The sequence below is a fragment of the Macaca mulatta genome, chromosome 12 (genome assembly GCF_049350105.2).
Source record: "Macaca mulatta isolate MMU2019108-1 chromosome 12, T2T-MMU8v2.0, whole genome shotgun sequence".
NCBI lineage: Eukaryota > Metazoa > Chordata > Mammalia > Primates > Cercopithecidae > Macaca > Macaca mulatta.
In genome coordinates this window covers 81,547,812-81,571,798 of record NC_133417.1, presented here as the reverse complement: position 1 = coordinate 81,571,798, position 23,987 = coordinate 81,547,812, and the positions used below count along the sequence as shown (strand labels likewise).

Here is a 23,987-nt window from a genome sequence, read left to right as displayed (position 1 = left end):
CAGCACTAGCAAGGACAATCTGATTCACGGCTTGTCCAAAGCCAACCACAGGGGAAGCCATGCTCAAGGACATCTTCCTGCTGCCGGCAAAAGACGAGTGTCTCCTAGCAACCGGCTTCCAGTGGCTTCCTGTCCTGGGAGCCTCCCTGCGCTCACAGCTTTACATCCTGGGGTTTTGTATTTTGGCCTTGCTAATCACTGTGTTTATTCTAGGTTCTGAAAATTGAGGAATAAATACAGGTTAGCTGCTGACGTTCAAGCGGAGACACCATTTTATTCATAACCTCCTTTCAGCAACCACTCATGACTTTCATGGAACAGACTGTTTGATCTTAGTCTAAAAAGGGTAAATATATTTTTTAAAGATTTCATTTATATCAAGGCAGTTGGTTTGAAAGATACATAAAAAAGGAAAAGCACACATTCTTTCCATCGAATAATCAAAAAGTACTCAGACCTTTTCAAAACAGATACACTATCATTCAAAACCTGTTACAGCAATAAACTCTAACTTGGCAAGTTCACAGATGCAGAAGGAAAGGCAAGGCAAATTGGAAGAAAATGGTTCAAAGGTCCTTAAAAGTTTTGGTGGCTTAGAATTATGTCTGCTGCAATATGGATTGAGCATTTATTTCCTCCATGTTCTTCCTGGAAAGTCTAACCTTAGTTTCAAGGTATATAGTGCTACATTTTTATTTTTGTGGGATTGAACTCCGCAGTTGATGTTGCTTTGTAACATTTTCTCTTGTTTTTGTCAAATATTCATCAAGACACAAATTCCTCATCTGTTAAAAAAATCAATCAGACTTCCCACAGTGAAGAGCTCAAAACTGTAAGTATATCCTTTATTCAAAAAACCCATAAATGTAAGTTAAAGGTATGATTACTTGTCTCTTTCAATAAGAAAACTCAAAGACTTAAGGTGAGTTGAGTGCCCAGAGTTAAATATATGAGAGGGCTGGTAAACCCCAGAACTCTTTTCCAGCAAAGCCACCAAAGCCTGGTACTGCCCGGGGTTCCCTGAGCAGCAAGTTGAGGTTTGGAGTCTGCTACTGCTGTATTTAGGCAGTGATCTTGGTCTCTGCAGACTTGTGAGTTCTTTGGAGGTATCCCTCAGTTCCTCCCCCCATTTCCCTCCCCCTGTCCCAGCAATACAGCCACAAAGTCATGAGTCCAAGATTAATTCTAACTGTTTTGGCCGTAGTAGACCCTCTATAAACCTAAGAATGACTTCTGCCTTCTCAGGGATAGTATAGGATTTACCAGGTAGCACCAGTGACTTCTAACTTTTCAGCATCTACTTTTGAAATTTATCCATGGATGGAGTTTTTAATAGGGGGTGTTGCACATTCCTTAGAATAACTCACAGGCTCCTTAGCTTCCTATTTTGGGGTTCTGTACATATTTGTTTTCAGGGGTACAAAATAAATCACATGGCTACAGCAGGGCACTCCTGAATGACTCTTGTTTATTCATTAAAGAAACTTGTACATGAATCAAGGCTTTCCTTATGGTCTCAGGCTGTTCTTCATTCCCTGAAATGGTCAGAACACCCATCAAGCATCTTGGAAGAATGCATATCTTTAAAGGCCATAAAGAAAGAACGTTTGGTTAAAATGAAAAACTGCTCTGCCACCCACTCGTCTGAGTTCTCCTTTCTTTATCTTTAATCAATATGTAAATCTGTTCACTTGATGTTTTAATACAAGTTGAGGTAAATTCAGCTTCATCATGTTTTTCCACAGAGGGGAAAAACTAACCCTGACTCTTCCTCTGGCCCTTTTCAAATATCTACATGCAGTGGTGGAATGAGCTGAGGACATGAAAGGCCCTGGGAGGCAGGCCTGTGTCTTACCCTGCTGGGCCTAGTATTCCAACCACCACACAAGACTAATTCAAGAATAACAGGCCTGGGTCCCAACCTTAATCATTTCCATTTTCATTATGGTTTACACATTAATTGTAAATGACCAGATTGATTAGGGACTCTTTAAAAAAGCCAAACAGATTGGGAGGCAGTGCAGGATAGCATTAACTGTATAGGTTTGATATTTCCATAGACCTGGACTAAACATCCAGACCTGTCATTTACTAGCTGTGTGACCTTGGGAAAGTCACTAGGCTTCTCTGGGCCTCAAATTTTCCTTAACTATAAAATAGGGATTGTAACTACCTGTATGAAAATCAGTGTGAGAATAAAATGAAACAATGTATGCAAAAGATTTTGCATAGTGCCTGTAACTACCGTTTATTGAACAAAAGACTGTAATACAAACTGCTTTGATATGTGTGGCATACTAACTGTCTTACCAATTGTCTATTACTTATGTACAAAGCACTGCGGTGAGTGCTATAGAGACCCCTCAAAATTTTGGATGCTCTCTTTTCTTAAAAGCTTTATAACCTGATTACTAATCAAGGAGACAACACAGAAATCCATAGAAAAAGTAAAATTGCAGTTGGATAAAACTTCTCTTGGAGTGCTGCCCACTCTCAGTAGTCAAGTTCACACCTGAGGCTGACAGTGCTTCAGTTATTGTTTCATGGGTCACACCTGAACCAACTAGGGCAGTCAGTGAAATAACATTCAACATTTATCCAACAAATATTGATTGACCTACTGTGTGCCAGGCACTGTGCCAGGTGATGGAGATGTCAGTCTTCCTGGAGTTTAAGAAGCACTTAGGGTCTGTTTTAAGCATTTCATATGAATTAACTCTTTTAACTTTTCAACAAAACTAAGAGGGGGCTACTAGCATCAGTCTCATTCCACAGATGAAAAAACTAATCACAGAGAGGTTACATAACTTGTCCAGGGCCACACAGTAATAGACAGCAGAATTGGATTGGAAACAAGCAAAGTGGTTCTAGGGTCTGCCCTGGTATCACCAATACCTTACTGCTTTGTAACAGCACCTTTTCTTATGAGGAGACCATTGCATGCCTCTGGGGTGGTTCCTTTACTCCTGCTTTTGAAGATGGATTCTCTAGATGAAAAGACTGAGGGTTCACTCTTTTCTTTCCTTCCGTCACTGAAGACCTGAGAAGGGACTGTAAAGTCCCTGTGGACACTAGTTAGCCCTCCATTAAGCAAGCTGTGCGTCATCAGTTATCATATTTAAACCAATCTCTTGCTGTTTTGAATAAGAGTTAAAAACATACTTTGATGCATTAAATAGACCTACCTTAGGGGAGGTTTACTTCATAATTGAACACAATAGATTTCTAACTTGAAAGCTACTGCAGGCTTTCAAGTATTATTTAAATTGTCCTAGACACAAATTACTCATAAAATTGAACTGTCACTTCATAGCAGAATGAAAATTAATATGCTCCTCTTGATTCCTGAACTTGAGCATAAATTCCCTTATGCAAAACACTCTGGAATTTGGAGAGCTAAGATCAGAACCTTTTTCTCTGCTCCATGTCATGTCTTGTGTCTCGTGTGGTAAAAGGCAAAGAAAACACAAGCTATCAGTAGTAAGCAGAACGAAGAAACAATGTTTAGTCAGGCCGTAACATCACTTTCTTTCCTAGTTCTTTAACTGTTAGAGAAATAATTTGAAAAAGACAAAAAAAGAAAAAACTGACTCATATTTGCAAACAGAAAATACCAGAAAAGGAGATAAATGGCTGCCCAAACGGCCTCAGGACATAATTGTTTTTAAGGGAGGGCTGTAGTCCTCCATAAGCTCTTTTCAGAATCTAGACCATCACAGACACATAGGAGACTATTAGACTAGGCGCTAAATTTTGTCCATGGTTAGCAAACGACATACAAAAAACTAAACTGCTCCCTTGAAGTTGAAATCAAAGAGTGTCATGAGCAGCCTTATGTATTTCTGAATGGGAGAGAACACACATATGTGATGGAGGCAATCCAGAGAGAGGCGCACTTCCCAGAGGCTGTTTTAAACAGTGACAGATTACAAAATCCTAATGTGATATGTTGGAGCATGAAATACACACACACACACACACACACACACGCACGCACACTTGCTTGTGAAAAATCCTGCTGAAATCTTTAAAAAGCCGAAGTTTAGAAGAACACGTGCTATGGATGCACCAACAGTAATTTCAAAATCACTCTGCTTGAGTCCACTCCTCACCTCTTTTATCACTTTGACACACTCTTTAGGAAATAACAGAGAAAGAGAAATATGAAACTGAAGACAGAAAATTTAATTATAAAACAAAGCCACCCACCTTGCTTTCAGGGTCAGGAGATACAATAGCCTTCTTTTGCAGCAAGAATGAACTTAACACCCGTGTGTTAAATGATCACTTATCTATTTAAAAGAAAAGGAAATGTTTTTTTTTTAAAGAAAGCTATCTCTCAGTCCTTCTCACTGCAAGTCTTACCAAAAAATAAAATAAAAGCAGTGTACTGTGGCTCTCTGGCACAAGGCACAAGGCAGAAAGCCGAGTCCTTAAGTCACTATTCCCCTGTTTCGCAAAACAAAATAAAACCAAAAGCCAACAGCAAAAGGTGTTTGGCAGGTGGGAAAGGGTCTTAAAACACCTTGTGCCCTCCTGGGTCCCTCCCAATGCCTTCAGTGTGGGCTGTGGAAGCAACACCGCTCAACACCAATGTCACCATCGGCTGTTTAAATGCCACAAAAGTACACTTAGAAATGAGAGGAAAGTGGGGCCAGGCGCGGTGACTGACATGGACATGTACAGCCAGCCTCACTGCCACTAGAACAGCCTTAAATGCCCACACAAGGAGAATAAAAAGAAAAGCACATTTTGCAGTAGAATGAATACTTTTTTTTCTTTCTTTTTTTTTTTTTTTTTTTTTTATTGAGACCGCGGAAAGTCACATGACCCTGCATGTAGCCTTTTAGGAAAGCAACCGAAATGGTAAAGCCAGGAGCGGGGGCTGCCTGCTTCCTCCTGCAGCCTTTCAGCCCGTCCTGTCGCGCGTCCACATTCTTCTGGGCGCATCTGTGGAGCTATTAAGTGGGATAATCCCTCTGGCCTTTGATACATTTCTGGACATGATTATTTCATTACTCGCAGTATATCAGTAGGATCATAATAAAAAGGACTTCTGACAACCTGCCAAGAGTTTTGTGGCCTTGTAAACACAAAAGTGCTCTAATAAAATTTTATTAAGTGTTAAAAAGTCATAAAAAGTGAAATAACATAAACTACAAAATTTACTGTCCTCAGCAAATGCTGAAAATATCTTCCACAGTAAAATTAAATTAGCATGTAATAGACAGAGAAGCAGTGTGGAGTGGATTTAAAAGAGGATCCAGGGAAAATGACACTGTAACCCAATCAGGGTCACGGGGATTTAATTCGGATTTTCCCCCCTAAATGTGGATAAATGTGCTGATTACAGACGAGAGCTTGGGGGTTACTGGAGTCTCACACATTGTCAATACTTCGGAAGGAATAATATATTGCAGATTGTAACCAGCACGGGGAGCCGGCGAAAGGCAGGGTGTCCACTAGAGCGCGCTGAGAGACCGGGAATCCCCGCAAGGGCGCCCGCGCCCGCGCCCCCCACCGCCCGCTACCGCGCGCACGCCGCGCCCTCGCCCCGCTCCAAATCATATTTACAGTTAAGTTTTTTTTTTTTTCCGCTCTCGCCCGTGACATTTTCTCCAAATCGGAAGAAAATGAAGTATAAGTGGAGCTTTGCCGCAGGCAGCCCTCGGTCTCCGCTTTCAGATTCGGGGTCCGGGAGCAGAGCTCCCTGCCCGCCGCGGTGCTAAACTCGGGGTACAGTGTGTGGCCCTCAGCGAGCGCCCTGGGACTGATCGCCCCGCCGAAGGATGCCGAGGAGCCGGCAAGGCCGGCGTCCGGCTCTGCGTGGGGCGCGGGTGCGATCCAAAGGCCGCGGGCCACCGGCCTCGCCGCGGGTTCAAGTGCGTCCGGGTTTGGACGCCGCGGCTCCAGGAGTGTGCTCTCTCTCCTGCCCATCCCCTCCCCGGAGTTCAGCGTATCCGCGGCTCCGGGGACCCCTCTTCCCGGCCCTCCCAGCCGCGCTGGGCCGCCCGCCTCGGGCCCAACCCAACGCGCCTGTCTCCGGTTCCTGGCCAAGGCGCGAGGACGCGGGCGGGCACCGGGTTCCCGCTTCTCCCAGGCCACGATCCCGACCCACGCACGACGCTCCCGCGCCCATCGTGGAGGCTCCGCCTGGAAAAGAAGTTCGACTTCCTCTCCAAGCTGCTCCGAGGGGAATCGGAAATCGGCAGGAAATGACCAGAACTGCCAGCCTGCGCCTTTGCAGCCGGCCCTCGCTTTTCTGAAGACGAGCAGCTCCCACCAAAGTCTTGCCTCCCCCTACCCCGAAAGCCCCGCTCAGGTTTGTAAAGAGGGGTGCGAGATCTGAAAAGTATTTGTCTTCTAGGGAGAGAGATGTTGGTAAGGGGCCCAGTGAAAGACGGGTCCTTTTTAGCTCATCAACCCACCACGTCTTGCTTTGCAGCTCCAAAATGATGCCAGCGCAGCTGTCCTGAGGGTCAATATTAATGCGTTAAGTGGAATGGGAAATAAATGGACAGTGGCACATTTCGTGGCATCATTTTTATAAGGGGGATGTCCAAAGTTTTAAGCTGCATTTAAGAATTAGCCACATCTTGCCAGAAAGTTAATATTTTTTGATAAACTCGTTAATAAAGCCTAGAAGAGGTAAGTTAAAGTTAGTTACCACGTAGATCCTCCAGTCACTTGTAGAAACATGCACAGGTTACTAAGATGAGGACGACTTGTATTTTTAATTTTCTAGACTAAGTGCAAAGGCATTGAGTTTTGAGGTGGCAAGGTTAATGTTCAAGGACAAATGGAACAGCCAAGGATCTCTTGAAAAGCATTCACTTGCTATTAATACGTAAGCCTGAAATAAATAGAATTAATTTACAGTGGGAATTATATGCCCATGTTTTAGACTTTTTTGTTATTTTAGCTATATGAAAAGGGATGCTCCTTAGTGATTTTAAAAAAAAAAGCCACCTGTTTGTTGTCATTTGCAATTTGAAATAGCCGACAGCAGTAAGGCTAGCTAAAAAAGCTAACAAGTCAACTTCAGTGTGGTTTGACATTTACTAGCAAAGCTTTGAACGCTAAGAAAAACAGAATTTAAAAGAATGCATATAAATAATAAAATTTCATTGTGACTCAATGTCCCTGCTCCTGGAGAAGGGACAGATGACACTCAGTGACTGACTTGGAACCATTCCCCCTGCAGATGCATTTGTGGATACGGTGGGTCAGGGCTGCCTCTGAGTATGTACAGCAAGTGCTTATGAACTTACAGAAACAAATGTTTTACTATCTAGGATTTTCTCAATAGTTTACTCTTAAAAGTTTTGCATGTAGAAATGTAGGATAAATATTTCTTCGAAAGGAAAAGTTTTGAAAGGAAACTTTATACTTGTATTATTTTTTTCTGTGTTCACATTTCAAAGTTCATCTGTCTTTCAAAAAACATTTTCATAAATATTAAAACACTGCAACTATTATTTTTAATTCTTTTGAGCACCACGTTTGCTGTAAGTAGTTTTTAAAGTAAGATTAATATAATCCTGTTTAAGGAGTTTAATAGAGAGAACAGGATTTCCAAGCCTGTAAATGCAGTCTATATAAAATAGTGAGATCAAAGCTTTTTGTTAAGAAACTTGAGAATGTATACATTTTAAATGAAGATAGAAACACGTTTTAAAAGTATTTTTTCCACACCATTTCCCTCCCCGCCAAAAGAATTCAGAGACTATATTCCATAGTCTAAAAATGGCATAATCAGATGTAAAAATTATTACCATAATATATAGTTCTCTCAAGATGGTGGATACTTTTTAATATATTATGAAGAAAGAGTTATATTCTCAGCCTACTATAGGTTTGAGGGAATGGAAAAGACGTTTCCAAACACATTTTACTCCTGAAATCTATGAGACTATTAAGCTGTGCAGGTAATTGTATTCTAAGTGGTAAAAGTATTTTTCCAACTGCTTTTTAAACTTTGAAAATTTTATATGTATTTTAATTAGCACTTTTATTTTAAATGTTCCAAATATTTAGCTATATCAGCTATGTGATAAAAATTATTGGAATTTGTTCCCTACTACTTTCTGCATAAACAATTGAAAATATTTTATACTAATCTTTTTATATACATGGGATAAATTTGAACATCTGTCTTGTTGGTGTAAAAAACAATCCAAATTCATTTCTTTCTTGAAAACTTGGCATCGATCTTCATCTTATTTTTTTTATGCACACAATTTGGACATGCCAGTTTGTAGGCAAGTTTTAAGACAGTGCAAAGTTTTATGTGGGAGAATGTATATTAAGGTATGAAATAGCTAATAGCCAAAATTAAATCGGGAGCTGTGGCATTCACTCCTTTGGATGATGATTTTAAAGGTAGTTTTGCACTCAGGAAGGATTTTCTTATGCTCTGTATTTATGAATATCTAAATTATCCTGCCTTGCAACTTCAAAACTCAATAACCAAATACCAAATTTATGTATTTTCAATGTGACTAAGGCTAGGAATATGAGAAGCAGATTGGTTTTATGAAAGAAAGCAAGCATTTACAATTATATTTTAAAATATAATCCTAATTTCAGTTTCTGACAGAAATCTTGTGGTCAGCTCATCAGTTTTTCAGATCAGTTTCTAAATAGCATGTAAAAACGACCTTTTCCACATCAGAAGTTCATATTTAGGTTTCCTTAACTGCAAAATCACTTTAAAAGAGAGTGTTTTATGTGAAGGACCATTTCATGTGTTGGTTCCATCGATTACATATGAATGTATAAAAATCTTGTTTAAAGACCAGTAAAAGTGAGGAAATTCCAAGTCAGGCTAGCTAATTCCATTCATAATTCATCCCGAGTACCTGACTGAGGAAACTTGCAAACAGTTTATAGCTATACATACAAAATAAGTTGACTGGCTTTGTAAGCTGGAAGCAGAGTTAAGTTTGATCTCCCTGCTTGGAAAGTCGTAAATTAATAAAATTATGGAATATGGTTAAGCTTTTCTGTTTCCCAGGAATTTTCCAATATCAATGCTTTTTGGATTTTTGCATTTTGAAAATGTAAGCATGGAAAGGCAACTTTTTTGTGCTGAGATGAAGTTAACTTTCACCCATCCATTTCCTTCCCACTTACACATTTGTTCAGTAATTCTTCAAGTGCTGGGGGACAGAGGCCCTGCCTTGAGAAAATAGCATATGCCATTTCTCTGCTCCCTTCAGCCATCCCCACCCCCAGCCCTCCCTTTATTCCAAGCCAGTTGGACAAGTATTTAGTATTGACACACGTTTCAAACTGCTACATCCACAGCCCTAGGTAGTTTTGGGGATTGGCAGGAAATCCATCTAGACTTTGCCTTCTGAGCTGGGAAAAGCTACTGGAAACTCCTATGCCTTGATACTGGGGCACTTCTAGGCTGTCTTTCCAATTTTAAGCAATCCATCAGTTGTTTTCTAAGACTGCACTGTATACTGATGCCTTCTCTTAGTTTTGATGTTCAGAAGCTTTTTTAAACATGTTCATAGATTTCTTAAACATTCTGAGTAACTGTAATTTTAAACTAGACTAATTTTAAGGTTGTAAACTGTCCCAGAGAGAGTACTTACATAGTAACTTCAATCTGATGTGAACTCGAATGACTTTTAAAAAATAAGATGTTGAAAATGTGGGTTTCCGGTGGAAAAGCCTGCCATCTACTTAGAGTAGGATCCTTAGGACCAGTTAATATCCAGCAGACACGCTTCAATAAGCTGGAACAAGCCTGATGTGGAATTACTGACTCCCTGTTTTCCTGAATGTAGGTCATTTTGTGTCCTTACAATTTAACGTTTAAAGGGATTTCCTGTCTTTGAAGTACAACAGTTTGTCACCTGCTTGGCTAGCTGCCTTAACAGTTGGGGCTCCTTTCCTACTTTGAAAGACTTAGTGACTCCATGTTCCCTAACTAGAGTTTCCCAGCTCACTGAATGCATGCTGCCTGCAGGTCTGGCACTCTCCTCTACAAGTTAGTGCCTGCAGATCCCCTGTTCCAAGCTTCATTTCTCTAGGTCAAAGAGCCTAAAAGAAAAGCCCGGAGCCATACACTCCTCTGGTTGAAGCCATAAAGAGGTAAGCTTTCATAATGTAGAGCCATATATCAAAATTCATAGCTTTTTAGAACCAGAGTAACTAGTGCTCAGGCATTAGAGTCTCGGGCTAGAGCAAAACACAGCAACTGGTGCCAAATGTACGCTAGCGGCTGAAACCCATTTAAGTAATAAACAAAAAAATGTTCTTTTAAGAATGTGGTGTTATTTTTACTTAAGAATGCATATGACTTTATCACCCCTTATAATATGTGATATTGATCCTGCAGTTCAATATTTCCAGTGAAAATTTGCCTGTTCAAAAAGAAAACATTCACAAATGAGCAGTGTGTTAGAAGACAACTGAACTGCTTCTAGGAATGGTGGGTATGCTAATATTTACCAAATGATACAACATGTGCATGCCAAAGCTCTTTGTAAACTATAACACACCTCCAAATGAAAGCTATTTGCATATATTTCAATCAACTTGTCTGCCTTTACCACATCCACCAACTAATCCTTATGCTCCCACTGCAAAGACTCTCCTCTTTTTGGAGAAGAACACCAATTGTTTGAAACCCTGGACTTGCCAACAATCTTAAGGCATCTTCATAGTATCCTTCCTTGAGAGTGCTTTCATCTTAATATTAAGTAAACATTTAGAAGTTTATGAACTTTGGGGACTTTCTTTTCAGATAACTGAACACGTGTATATAAAATTACAATATTCTGATAAGTGAGGGGAAGAAAATAAAAATAGGTTTCAATACAGTTATGGCTTAAGATCTTGACGAAATCGAGAGCAAAGTAGAAATCAAGTGCATCAAATGAAGAAGGGTCAGACTGAATTCTGTTTGTAATTTTTTCATATGAACTGAAATGCAGTTTTTCTGACTATATGTTTTATTTTATAAATATTAATCACTTTGATTCATTTAATTTCTCTGGAAGAAACTGTAGCTTTTGTAACAGAGTCTGCTCTACTGGGTTGTGTATGGGCACCTACCAGTTTGCTTTCTAGTCAGTATCATGTGAATTGTCTACAGAAAATGCCCTTAGCAAACACCTTCAAAAAGCACCCATTCCAAGAGCACACCTCTTATGTCTCTCACGAAGCAAGTGGTACTATGTCTAGCCAAGGAGGCAGACTCAAATTCATGCATTTATCTCAGGTTTTTTGGTGACCTTCTTCCTAGGTCCTGCTCTTGGCAACTGTAAGCCAAGTGTACATAAGTATCAGAATGGATTCTCTAGGTACCAAGTGAAAATTCTATCTCCAGTCACATGCTCCTGCACCCTTCATGTGGGAAAAATATTCCAGTCTTTCCTTGATTACATCACAGATGATACGAGAACAGGACACAGGGGACAGGGAACTGCTGAACAGCTGGGTATCTCTGGAAACTTGGAGCACTTAAAAACACTTTGAGGCCATGCAGCTGCTCTTTTTTTTTTAATTGTCTTCAGTGAAACTCCAAAACCCCAATAATATCTACCTTAAAAGCATCAGGAGTATTTTAATTGGGCAATAACCATCCATATTTTCCTTCTGATAAATTAAAAGGAATTAAGAATGAAATTTTATGATGATTATAAAGTGTATTACTGACCCAAGGGACAAGAACAATTGTGAAAAATATGTCCTACATATTTGGCATGAATATGAATTTAGACTTTAAACCATTCAACTTAAATGCTCAAGCATCTTATTAAAGCTTATAAAATAATATTCACATAATGATAACAGAGTAACTTATAATCATGATTGATATTATAGCATCAATATTGCAGCAGGCTTTGTGCCAAATACTGAAATTGACTTGGTCTTTGCCTGTTGGACTTAGAATAAAAATAAATACATTATTAAAAAGATGAAACATGGTAAAAGATTTTGTGCATTTGAGATTTTTTTTTCTTTCTCCGATTAAAATTACTAACAATGAAAAGGAAAAGTGATTTTTGAAAAACCTGGAAAACCTAATGAGTTGGAATTGTACTACTAAATGTTGGAAGAGATCTGATCAAAATTAAACTTTAATAGCCAGCAGCCGTTTGAGGACAAGTTCACCTTACATGAATCCGGGTCATCATTTGAGGGTAACCCACCAAGCTTAGCCTAGCGGTGGCCAGGCCCTAAAATAGGAGTCGTCTTAGAGAGTAAGAACATTTCTGTATTTGAGTTAATGCTACCCACCAGCAATCAAGATCAATTAACTCTTGTAGTAAACTTTTTTAATGAATTGGAGATGACTACAGAAATTGCCAAAGACAATATGGGCAAAAATGGATGGGCTAAGTGAAGGGGCTGCCTATATCAGCATTTACTTAGGCCTGGCCCCACAAAGCCCTAGCAGTTGCCATTCAGACACTTGCATGTTAACAACATTAAGACCTTTAGAGTGTATATTTAACTGTATTTTCTTCCACATAGGTATTGGCACTTTTTAGCATGACCTATCTTTTGTGTGTCATGCTAAAAAGTGTATGTAACTAATAGAACACACACATTTAACTTATTACGGGCTTGGGTTTCCTGGGTTTCAGCTTCAGTGTATGTCCTCTGGCAGGTTTCTTAACTGGTCTGAGCGTAAGTTTCCTCATTTATAAAACAAAGGCAGTAAGTGGTGCCTTTCTGCAATATTAAAATTAGTATTAAATGGAATAATGTTCACAAAATATCTGGAACAGTTTGCCGTCAGTAAATATCTATTACTATAGTTGCAAGGGAAAACAAGATTGAATCTTTGTTCTCAGTTTCTATAATATAAAATTTTAGAGATGTTTTTTTTTTTTTTTTTTTTTTGAGACGGAGTCTCGCTCTGTTGCCCAGGCTGGAGTGCAGTGGCGCGATTTCGGCTCACTGCAAGCTCCGCCTCCCGGATTCACGCCATTCTCCTGCCTCAGACTCCCAAGTAGCTGGGACTACAGGTGCCGCCACCAAGCCCGGCTAGTTTTTTGTATTTTTTAGTAGAGACGGGGTTTCACCGTGTTAGCCAGGATGGTCTTGATCTCCTGACCTCGTGATCCACCCGTCTCGGCCTCCCAAAGTGCTGGGATTACAGGGTTGAGCCACCGCGCCCGGCCTTAGAGATTGTTTAAAGAGAGAGAGCATCTAAATGAACAGTTTCAATAGCATCTTGTTCATATTCAGAAATACAGCCCTGAACTCAAACTTGAAACTTTAGTGTTAGCCAACCTCCCCTCCTCCCATCACCACCTGAAGGAAAATATCTTTGTGTAGCACAAAAGAACTTAATTCTAATTCCTTTTTTTTTTTTTTATTTTAAGACAGGGTCTCACTGTGCCATCACCCAGGCTGGAGTGTGGTGGCACCATCATGGTTCACTACAGCCTTGAATTCCTGAGCTCAAGTGATCCTCCCACCTCAACCTCCCGAGTAGCTGGAACTGCAGGTGTGAGCCACCATGCCTGGCTGATTTATCTTTTTAAAATTTTTTATAAAGACTGGGTCTCAACTATATTGCCCAGCCTGGAAAAGAACTTCTTTCCCTCCAGGTGATACCTTTTCCAGACAAGTCAGCTTAAAAACTGACCCAAGGGCCCTGAAGTACACAATTTCCTTGGAGAAAGAAAGAAATAAGGGAAAAGGACTTGCGGACTTGCTGATTCATTTTGGGGCCTGTGGGTAACATCAGAATGGCAAAGCACTTGGGGCTTTTTTCTAATTTGTATTTTTTTAATCTTCTGAGAAGTGACTTTCATATGCCAAGATTCATTCCATGATTAGTTTTTGTGACCAAGTTATGAACTCTTTTGAATATGGGGACCTAGAATAGAAATGCTAACCTACCTGTAAGGAGAACTTTGTGATTGGCATCCCCATCATGCTGTAACTGACACAAAATAAACTTAGGGTTATTGCTGCATAGTGTGACTTTAATGCATAAGCATATTGTAACATCTGACAAACTGCTTGATCTAGATCAGCAATGTGTAACCCATTCATTGTTGTCACTCTCAACAAGGCCTTATAGTCAAACATCATCACTCTCACTAAAGAGATAGTTTACTGAAACACACTGAGATTTTGAAACTGGAGTCAAGAGGTAGCACACTGTTTTATGTTGATCCATTTAATGGTCCTTGACAGCCAATAAAAAGACACTGTAAGAATACATGAATGCAGTAATTAATAGGTCTTTTGATAATATTTTCAACACCAGGTAGGGAGGGAGAGAGGGAAGAGGAGGGAAGGAGGAAAGGGAGGAAGTGAGGAAGTGAGGAAGGGAGGGAGGGGGAGAGGGAAGGAGGGAGGGGGAGAGGGAAGAAGGGAGGGGAAGAGGGAGGGAGGGAGGGAGGAAGGGAATTCTCTGACATCTTACTCCAGAAATAGAGCTGTTTTTATATATTTTACTCCATTATTTTGGATCTCAATACTGACCATACTGAGGTTTTTGGTCATTTACACAGTTGGCCAAATTTCACTGAAGTTTGTTTTTCAGATTCTACTAGGTGTTTTCATGGGGCAGTTGCCTAATTTTTTACTATATTTAAGATTTGTCCTTACCTTTTGGATATTCTTCCTTTGTTCTTCACAAATGCTCAACTGTCTTAGAGGGTCTTCTGATTTTTTTTGGCATGGGGTCACTCAACTAAATTATAGGTAGATAATAACTCTAAAGCCTAGTTCTCCTGGCTTTTCCTGCTGAACTACTTATGTCCAGATGTTCTCATTTATAAAGTGTGAGTCTTTGAAGAGTCAGTCTAAGATTGCAAACTGCAAGGTTATATTCAGTACTCTGGACCTAAATTATTTGGTACATTTGGAAGAACCTGGTAAGTAGGGAGGAGGTGGGTGGGGTGTGGAGTCTTTGTTAGTAAGGAAAGAACATTCTGCTTGAGGTACTAAGGTATCAGATTATTCAGTAAGAGCTAAATTGTGTGGTGTGCACCTTAGTGCTTTAGGAGATCAAAGGAAAGAAATACCAATGAGGACAGAAAGAATTCTCCAGAGGAGGTAGACTGCAACTGTATTTGTGAAGGATGAGTGGGTGTGGATGGATGAAAGAACGTTTTCGGTAAGGGGACATGGTGGGTGAAATGCTGAGGCAGGGATGGGCTCAGTGTTCCCAGAGCTATAAGCACCCCAGGAAAATTTCACTTGTACTCTATGTGCTTACTATTTTTGTCTGTCCAGAGTGAATCAGTTCTCCCAGGGACAGATTTGACAGTCTGCACACATTGAAATCTATTTCATTTTAACTTTTCTTCTTGCTTCTCTCAAATCTGGCTAAACTACTATTCTGGTCATGTCATGTTCCTGCTTCAGACCCCTCTATGGCTCCCTGTTGCTCAGTCTCCTGAAGATTTCATGCCAGACCTTTGCACCTACCCCCCACCCCCTGCCACCTTGAGCTTTATTTAACATCTGGACCCTTCTCACTTCTTGCGTCCCAGCTCCAGCCACCTGGAACTGGCACCCGCCATATTCTCTCTTGCCTCTGGCCCCTCACATAAAGCTCAGGTGTTGGTTTAAACATCACTTCCACAGGAAGACCGGACTAAGCTCCCCTGCTATTCCCTCTCACCCCTGCAGTGAGCCTATATATATATGTATGTGTATATATATATATATATATATATGTATATATATATATATATATTTTTTTTTTGTATAGACACTGCCATTTTCAAGTTCAAACTCATAATCTTGGAGACACTTCGATACTTAGATTTTCTCACAAATTATTTGCACATTTTTAATAGACTATTTTTTAGGTAATTTTACATTCACAGCAAGGTTGAGGGGAAGGTACAGAGATCTCACATATGCCCCTGCCACTCCCCCTGTTATCAATATTCCCTACTACCAACATCCCCTTCCAGAGTGGCATATTTTAAACAATTCATGAACCTGCATGAACATATCATTATCACTCAAAATCCATAGTTTACATCAGGATTCATTCATAGTCTATGGGTTTGGACAAATGTATAATGACATATATCTACCATTATTGTATCATAAAGAGTAGTTCCGCTGCTTAAAAAAAAATCCTCTATGCTCCATCTATTTATCACTCGCTCTCCCTAAGCACTGGAAACCACTGGTCTCTTTACTGTCTTCATGGTTTTGGCTTTTCCAGAATGTCATATAGTGGAATTATTATAGTATATAGCCTTTTTAGATTGGCTTCTTTCACTTAGTAAAATGCATTTAACTTTCTTCCACATCTTTTCATGGCTTGATAGCTATTTATTTTTAGTACTGAGTAAATATTTCATTGTCTGGATGTACTCAAGCTTATTTATCCATTCACATGCTGAAACTTGGTTGCTTCCAAATTTGGTAAATTGTGGATAAAGCTGCCATAAACATTTGTGTGTAGGTTTATGTGTGGACACATTTTATTTTAATTACTTAAATATCTGCCGTCCTCATGAGACATAAACTCCTTGCAATGAGAAACCATATTTGACTTGATCAGTTGTGTCCAGCAGAGAACCTGGCCCCTCTTCATTCGTTCATTCATTCATTCATTCATTCAAAAATTTATATTAAATACTCATCATGTGCCCTAATGCAACAGAGAGCCAAACAAACAAAAATTCTGTCCTCAATTCTGCTTGGGGAGATGAACACTAAAATGGGCCAAAACTAAAAAATAGAGTATGTGTATATTTATAGTGTAGCAATAAATACGTGGGAGAAATAGCAAGAAAGGAGAACAGAAAGTGCCCAGTGCAAGGAGAACTTTAGACAGAGTGGCCAGGGGAGGCCTCACTAAGAGGATGACATTTGAACAAAGACCTGGAGGAAGCAAGGACGAGTCATGCAGATAGCTGGAGAGGAGCCATCAGACTGAAGAAACAGCAAGTGCAAAGCCCCTGCCCTGCCATCTGCCCTGGCACGTTAAGCAGGTCACTTGGGCTGGGGCAGAAAGAGCAAGAAGAGGGGAGGTAGGAATTGAAGTCAGAATCGGGGGCAGGCTCCATCCTGGCCTCACTGTTCACCTTCCAGCAGATGTGGCTCAGCAGGCCGGAACATGAGTCCGGCCCCTCCACTGTCCACTGCAGATGCCTCTAAGCAGACTGTTAGTTGCATTACACCCTTTCTTGCCAAAACCCGTCTATGCACAAAAAACAAGATAAGAGTGGCAAGGCTTTTGTTTTGTTTGTTTTTGGATTCACTCAGGATTTTAAAAACTAGACTGATAAAGGTGACAGCACTCAGTTGGAGTGAGCATCCCCCAAAGTTCTACAATGTGTCTAAGGACTTTGATTGTACATTAATCTTCTTTAATAGTCATTCCAAATATCGTGAGATGCATTGTTACAGGAAGACCCTTGCCATCCCAAAAACTACCCCACTTCTCTCTAAGGAGAATGGCCCAGTCCTCTCCAGAGTCCCACACAGGGTAGGTGATAGCATTGCTTTCATGTAAATAAGGTAACGCAATTTTTTTTAATCTTCAGTTTAATACTTTTTTGTTTTATTCTGAATGATCAGCCATCATGGCTCCCCTTTTTTGTCTCCCAACTTGCAATGTATGAATACTTTTGGTCTCCCTGAGAGTGGGTGGAGGTGTGGAGGCAACCAGGGCTTATCTGTACACTGACTTGAGACCAATTGAATAAAAGTGCACACCTTAAAAAAAGAAAAAAAGAATCAGGGGGAAAGGACAGTGATCATCACTTAACCAGGTGGTTGGAGAAAGATTGTTGTTTGCTGCTATGTAATATGTGCGCTTCAGACTGGAAGATCCAAATAGATGGACAGACTAGGCTGTGTCCTTTTCTGCTTTAAAGACTGTTTTAAATGACAGTTTTAATGATTTAAAACAATAATAGTAGCTCAACATGGAACAAAGCTCAGCTATCAAAAGTTCATTAAGTAAAAGGATATCAATACAATCAAGTCCTACCCAGGAATCTTATGCAAGATGCAGATCATATGCACATCTTCTATTATTATTATACTTTAAGTTATAGGATACATGTGCAGAATGTGCAGGTTTGTCAAATAGGTGTTACACGTGCCATGATGGTTTGCTGCACCCATCAACCCATCATCTACATCAGGTATTTCTCCTAATGCTATCCCTCCCCTAGCTCCCCACTCCCCAACAGGCCCCAATGTGTGATGTTCCCTTCCCTGTGTCCATGTGTTCTCATTGTTCAACTCCCACTTATGAGTGAGAACATGCGGTGTTTGGTTTTCTGTTCTTGTGTTAGTTTACTGAGAATGATGGTTTCCAGCTTTATCCATGTCCCTGCAAAGGACATGCACTCATTCTTTTTTATGGCTGCATAGTATTCCATGGTGTATATGTGCCACATTTTCTTTATCCATGGGCATTTGGATTGGTTCCAAGTCTTTGCTGTTGTGAACAGTGCTGCAGTAAACATACACATGCATGTGTCTTTATAATAGAATGATTTATAATCCTTTGGGTATATACCCAGTAATGGGATTGTTGGGTCAAATGGTATTTCTGGATCTAGATCCTTGAGGAATTGCCACACTGTCTTCCACAATGGTTGAACTAATTTACACTCCCACCAACAGTGTAAAAATGTTCCTATTTCTCCACATCCTCTCCATCATCTGTTGTATCCTGACTTTTTAATGATCACCATTCTAACTGGCATGAGATGGTGTCTCATTGTGGTTTGGATTTTCATTTCTCTAATGACTAGTGATGATGAGCTTTTTTTCATATGTTTGTTGGCCGCATAAATGTCTTCTTTTGAAGAGTGTCTGTTCATATCCTTTGCCCACTTTTTGATGGGGTTGTTTGTTTTTTCTTGTAAATTTGTTTAAGTTTTTTGTATATTCTGGATATTAGCCCTTTGTCAGATGGATAGATTGCAAAAATTTTCCCCCATTTTGTAGGTTACCTGTTCATTCTGACGATCGTTTCTTTCACTGTGCAGCAGCTCTTTAGTTTAATTAGATCCCATTTGTCAATTTTGGCTTTTGTTCCCATTGCTTTTGGTGTTTTAGTCATGAAGTCTTTCCCCATGCCTGTGTCCTGAATAGTATTGCCTAGGTTTTCTTCTAGGGTTTTTATGGTTTTAGGTCTTACATTTAAGTCTTTAATCCATCTTGAGTTAATTTTTCTATAAGGTGTAGGAAGAGGTCCAGTTTCAGTTTGCTGCATATGGCTAGCCAGTTTTCACACAATAAAATGTGATAAAGGGGATATCACCACTGATCCCACAGAAATACAAAGTACCATCAGCGAATACTATAAACACCTCTATGCGAATAAACTAGAAAATCTAAAAGAAATGGATAAATTCCTGGGCACATACACCCTCCCAAGACTAAACCAGGAAGAAGCCAAATCCCTGAATAGACCAGTAACAAGTTCTGAAATTGAGGCAGTAATTAATAGCCTGCCAACCAAAAAAGCCCAGGACCAGATGAATTCACAGCTGAATTCTACCAGAGATACAAAGAGGAGCTGGTACCATTCCTTCTGAAACTATTCCAAACAATAGAAAAGGAGGGATTCCTCCCTAACTCATTTTATGAGGCCAGCATCATCCCGATACCAAAACCTGACAGAGACAGAACAAAAAAAAAAAAAAAAAAAAAAGAAAAGAAAATTTCAGGCCAGTAACCCTGATGAACATTAATGCAAAAATCCTCAATAGAATACTGGCAAACCGAATACAGCAGCACATCAAAAAGCTTATCCACTATGATCAAGTCAACTTCATCCCTGGGATGCAAGGCTGGCTCAACATAGGCAAATCAATTAACATAATCCATCACATAAACAGAACCAATGACTAAAACCACATGATTATCTCAATAGATGCAGGAAAGGCCTTCCATAAAATTCAACACCCCTTCATGCTAAAAACTCTCAATAAACTAGGTATTGATGGAATGTTTCTCAAAATAATAAGAGCTATTTATGACAAACCCATAGCCAATAGCATACTAAATGGGCAAAAGCTGGAAGCATTCCCTTTGAAAACCGGCACAAGACAAGCATGCCCTTTCTCACTACTCCTATTCAACATAGTACTGGAAGTTCTGGCCAGGGCAGTCAGGCAAGAGAAAGAAATAAAGGGTATTCAAATAGGAAGAGAGGAAGTCAGATTGTCTCTGTTTGCAGAGGACATGATTGTGTATTTAGAAAACCCCATCGTCTCAGCCCAAAATCTCCTTAAGCTGATAAGCAATTTCAGCAAAGTCTCAAGATACAAAATCAATGTGCAAAAATCACAAGCATTCCTATACACCAATAATAGACAGCCAAATCATGAGTGAACTCTCATTCACAATTGCTACAAAGAGAATAAAATACCTAGGAATCCAACTTACAAGGGATGTGAAGGACCTCTGCAAGGAGAACTACAAACCACTGCTCAAGGAAATAAGAGAGAAATGGAAAAACATTCCATACTTATGGATAGGAAGAATCAATGTCATGAAAATGGCCATACTGCCCAAAGTAATTTATAGATTCAATGCTATCCCCATTAATCTACCATTGACTTTCTTCACAGAATTAGGAAAAACTACTTTAAGTTTCATATGGAACCAAAAAAGAGCCCATATAGCCAAGACAATCCTAAGCAAAAAGAACAAAGCTGGAGGCATCACACTACCTGGCTTCAGATTATACTGCAAGGCTACAGCAACCTAAACAACTGGTACCAAAACAGATATATAGACCTATGGAACAGAATAGAGGCCTCAGAAATAATGCCACACATCTGCAACTATCTGATCCTTGACAAATCTGACAAAAACAAGCAATGGGGAAAGGATTCCCTGTTTAACATATGCACATCTTATGCAAAATGCAGATGTTATGCACATCTTATGGAAAATTCTTATGCACATTACCATAGTAAGCAAGAGATTCATGCACGGAAGTGAAAGAACAACAAAGGAAGTAACTTCAGCTACCAAAGAAATTTTAGAATCCACCTTTACCCTAAATGATTATCCAGTTATGACGACATAGAAAATTGTGGTTTTCTTACTGTTGTTTTCATCTAGTCATTCAGAGGCCTTATTCTTGTCCACTACTAGTATAACTAGCAATTAAAGTAACGATTTCTTTTTATTTTATTTTATTTTTTTGAAAGAGTCTCACTCTGTGGCCCAGGCTGGAGTACAGTGGTGCCATCTTGGCTCACTACAACCTCTGCTTCCCAGATTCAAGTGGTTCCTATCTCAGCCTCCCAAGTAGCTGGGATTGTGGGCATGCGCCACCACGCACAGCTAATTTTTGTATTCTTAGCAGAAACAGGATTTCACCATGTTGGCCAGGCTGGTCTCGAACTCCTGACCTCAAGTGATCCGCCCACCTTGGCCTTCGGAAGTGCTGGGATTACAGGTATGAGCCACCGCGCCCGGCCTAAAGTAACTGTTTCATCAGGGGATACTTAGCACCATACAAAATTCTTCCATCCACAGGGAAAGTATTAGACGCACCAGAAAGAGGATGCATGCAGAAAGAATTTCTTTCTTGAAATACCTCTTCATAGCTACAGACTCCAGAGTTCATAACTTGTGTGGGTACCACAAAGCCCTCTGTACAGGACGTCTGCTGAGGCTGTGTGGAATGTCACTCAGCACGGCTGACGGGCTCCCCCCGCCACCCTTGCTTCATCAGCACACATCACGCACACCAGCTTTCCTTCTCTCAACACTTGGCTCCCAGCCCTTCACAGAACCCGTGAACAGAGCCTTCTAAGGAAAAAGATATACAAGAATTTATGGCTAGACAAATACCACATCTATTTCCAAAACCAGTGAACTTATCATGAGAACAGCTTTCCAGTGTAGGGCTTAGTTTGAATTCCATCATAACAAAGAAAAACAAATCTTCATTATGTTTGTCCAGAATCTAAGCCATATCAAAATTCTCTGATTATCATAGCATATCACATGGCATAGAGAGCATAAATGCACTAGAGAAATAAATATTAACATACAAAACACAAGAGGGCAATGTGAAAAGATAGTATCTGTGAGGGAGGTGTTGATGCCTTTGTTATTAACTGCAGCTCAAAGCATTGTTCCTGAGGCACTGACTGCCTCTCAACACAGTGTTATCTCCTTGGCATATGCTTGAAGTTTTGGGTCTTCCTTGCTTTCCTCTAATCTCCACCTTCTGTTGTTGTTAGTGAGCCTCAGTTTGGACTGAAATCCTGTGTCACTTAGAGCTACATGATCAAAGCCCTGTGTAGGCATTTGGGTCAGTGCCAGCAAAGTTCAGGTTGTACTTCAAACGAGTCCTCAGAGTGCCTCACAGCCAAGGGCAAGGGTTCACTGGGTTTGATCTTGAGCTGCCCACATTTAGGGAGTCTTCAGCCCCTTCAGTTGATAAGCCCTGCTTGGCAGAGCTCTGCATTCATTAACGTGGCCCTTGGGTCGATTCGATTTCCTATGTGTCAGCACCTGACTGGATGTAACTTTATCTTTGCACGTCATACTCATGATGGATCTGAAACAGTACAGGTGAAGTTTGTCTTTGACCTGACAGCTGGATTACATCCCAGTTTCACAACCACAGAAGAAAAGTCTGAAATCTCAACTCATCATTGACATTTTATGGAGCAGCCACAATGGGTGAGATGCTAATATGATTGGACATGGCGATTCCAGTAAAACGGTGATTATTTAAAAGTGTATTTCTCTACTAAGTGTAAGTGTTAGAGGCAATAGAAATAAATAAGTGATAGATGGTTCTTGGGGGTGACATGGAGGCATCTCTCCGAAGCTTGGAAGTTAGGGCAAGTAGTTGTTCTCTAAGCATTAAGTTACTTAAATACATGCATAATTGAAGGAGACAGAATGTTTCTTTACCTTTTGCAAAATGTGATTTCAGAAGAGATAGTACAGCCCAGTGTCCTAAGGAGCATGAGTCCTACAGTGCTTCTCAAATCTGTTTGGGACAATCTTCCATAGTCACAATGCCGATTTCACTTTGTTTACATTTGCATTTCTTAAACGTGTTTTAAACCATAGAACTCTATCACACGACCTCTTGCTTTTTAAAAAAAGTCATACTCATTAGTGTACTAAGGAGCTAATTTACAAAGCATACTTACTCTGGGAATATGCCTGTCCCAAGCTAAGGAAAAAAGCTCACCTTGGATGATCTGCACTGGAACACAAAATAAGTAATCATAGAGGCAGAGTTTTGTGACTTGTGTAGAATTGTCCTAGAGAGATGGTGATGGAGGTGAAAGGGGGAATCACTCCACTCACCAGAGATCCTGTCCGTGTACATGTGTGTGTTTGTGTGTGTGTACACGTGTGTGTATGGCTTGAAGTGTCATCTCATCTGTCCTTACCATAGTCTGTATGGAACATCCTCTGATACTATTCGCTCACCCTTTGCAGATTTTTGAATAAAAATGTGATAAGAGGAAGGTGTTCTATGGATAGGAGCAAGGTATTCTGGACCCCAGAAAGGGATATCCTCCACTATGGATAGTCAAAATTTTTACTTATTAGTTTCTTGTGAATTAACCAGATGCAGTACGACCATCTCTGAATACCCTGAAAAATACCTGGGTCCAAATAGTGGCTTTGCTACTCACTAGTTGTATACTCTCAGGCTGGGCTCCATTTCTTCATTTGTATTTTGGGTATACTATGAGCTTGTGGGATTTCCATAAGTATTAAACAAAATATGATTAGTGCCTTTCACATCATAAGCATTCCACAAATCTATTTCATAGTCTTGTTGTTTCTATTATGAAACCTTATTTTAAAGATCAACAGACATTAGCACAATTTATAATGTGTTAGAGTCCTTCAAACATTTTCCTCAACAGGCCATTGTTAACAAAATGTGCATTGCTGTCTTTGATTCACCATTGCTAAGGCAAAATGAGTGATGATATATGTGAAAAATGAAAGAAAAGGTCTATAGATAGGCAAGATGCCTTTTTCCTTTGACTTTCAGCTTCTGGAAG

General features: G+C 40.1%; 1 long non-coding RNA gene and 1 pseudogene across 4 annotated transcripts in view; one reads left to right on the top strand and one right to left on the bottom strand.

The window, feature by feature from the left end:
* The window catches only part of LOC106992627 (uncharacterized), a 320,901-nt gene that overhangs the window by 171,525 nt on the left and 125,389 nt on the right, over positions 1-23,987 (bottom strand). The gene's annotated exons all lie outside the window — the stretch shown is intronic.
* Positions 4,551-13,954, top strand: LOC701656 (uncharacterized; annotated as a pseudogene). The gene is made up of 5 exons (XR_013402310.1): positions 4,551-4,648; positions 5,640-6,322; positions 10,047-10,107; positions 10,355-10,447; positions 13,356-13,954. The product of XR_013402310.1 is annotated as an uncharacterized LOC701656 (transcript).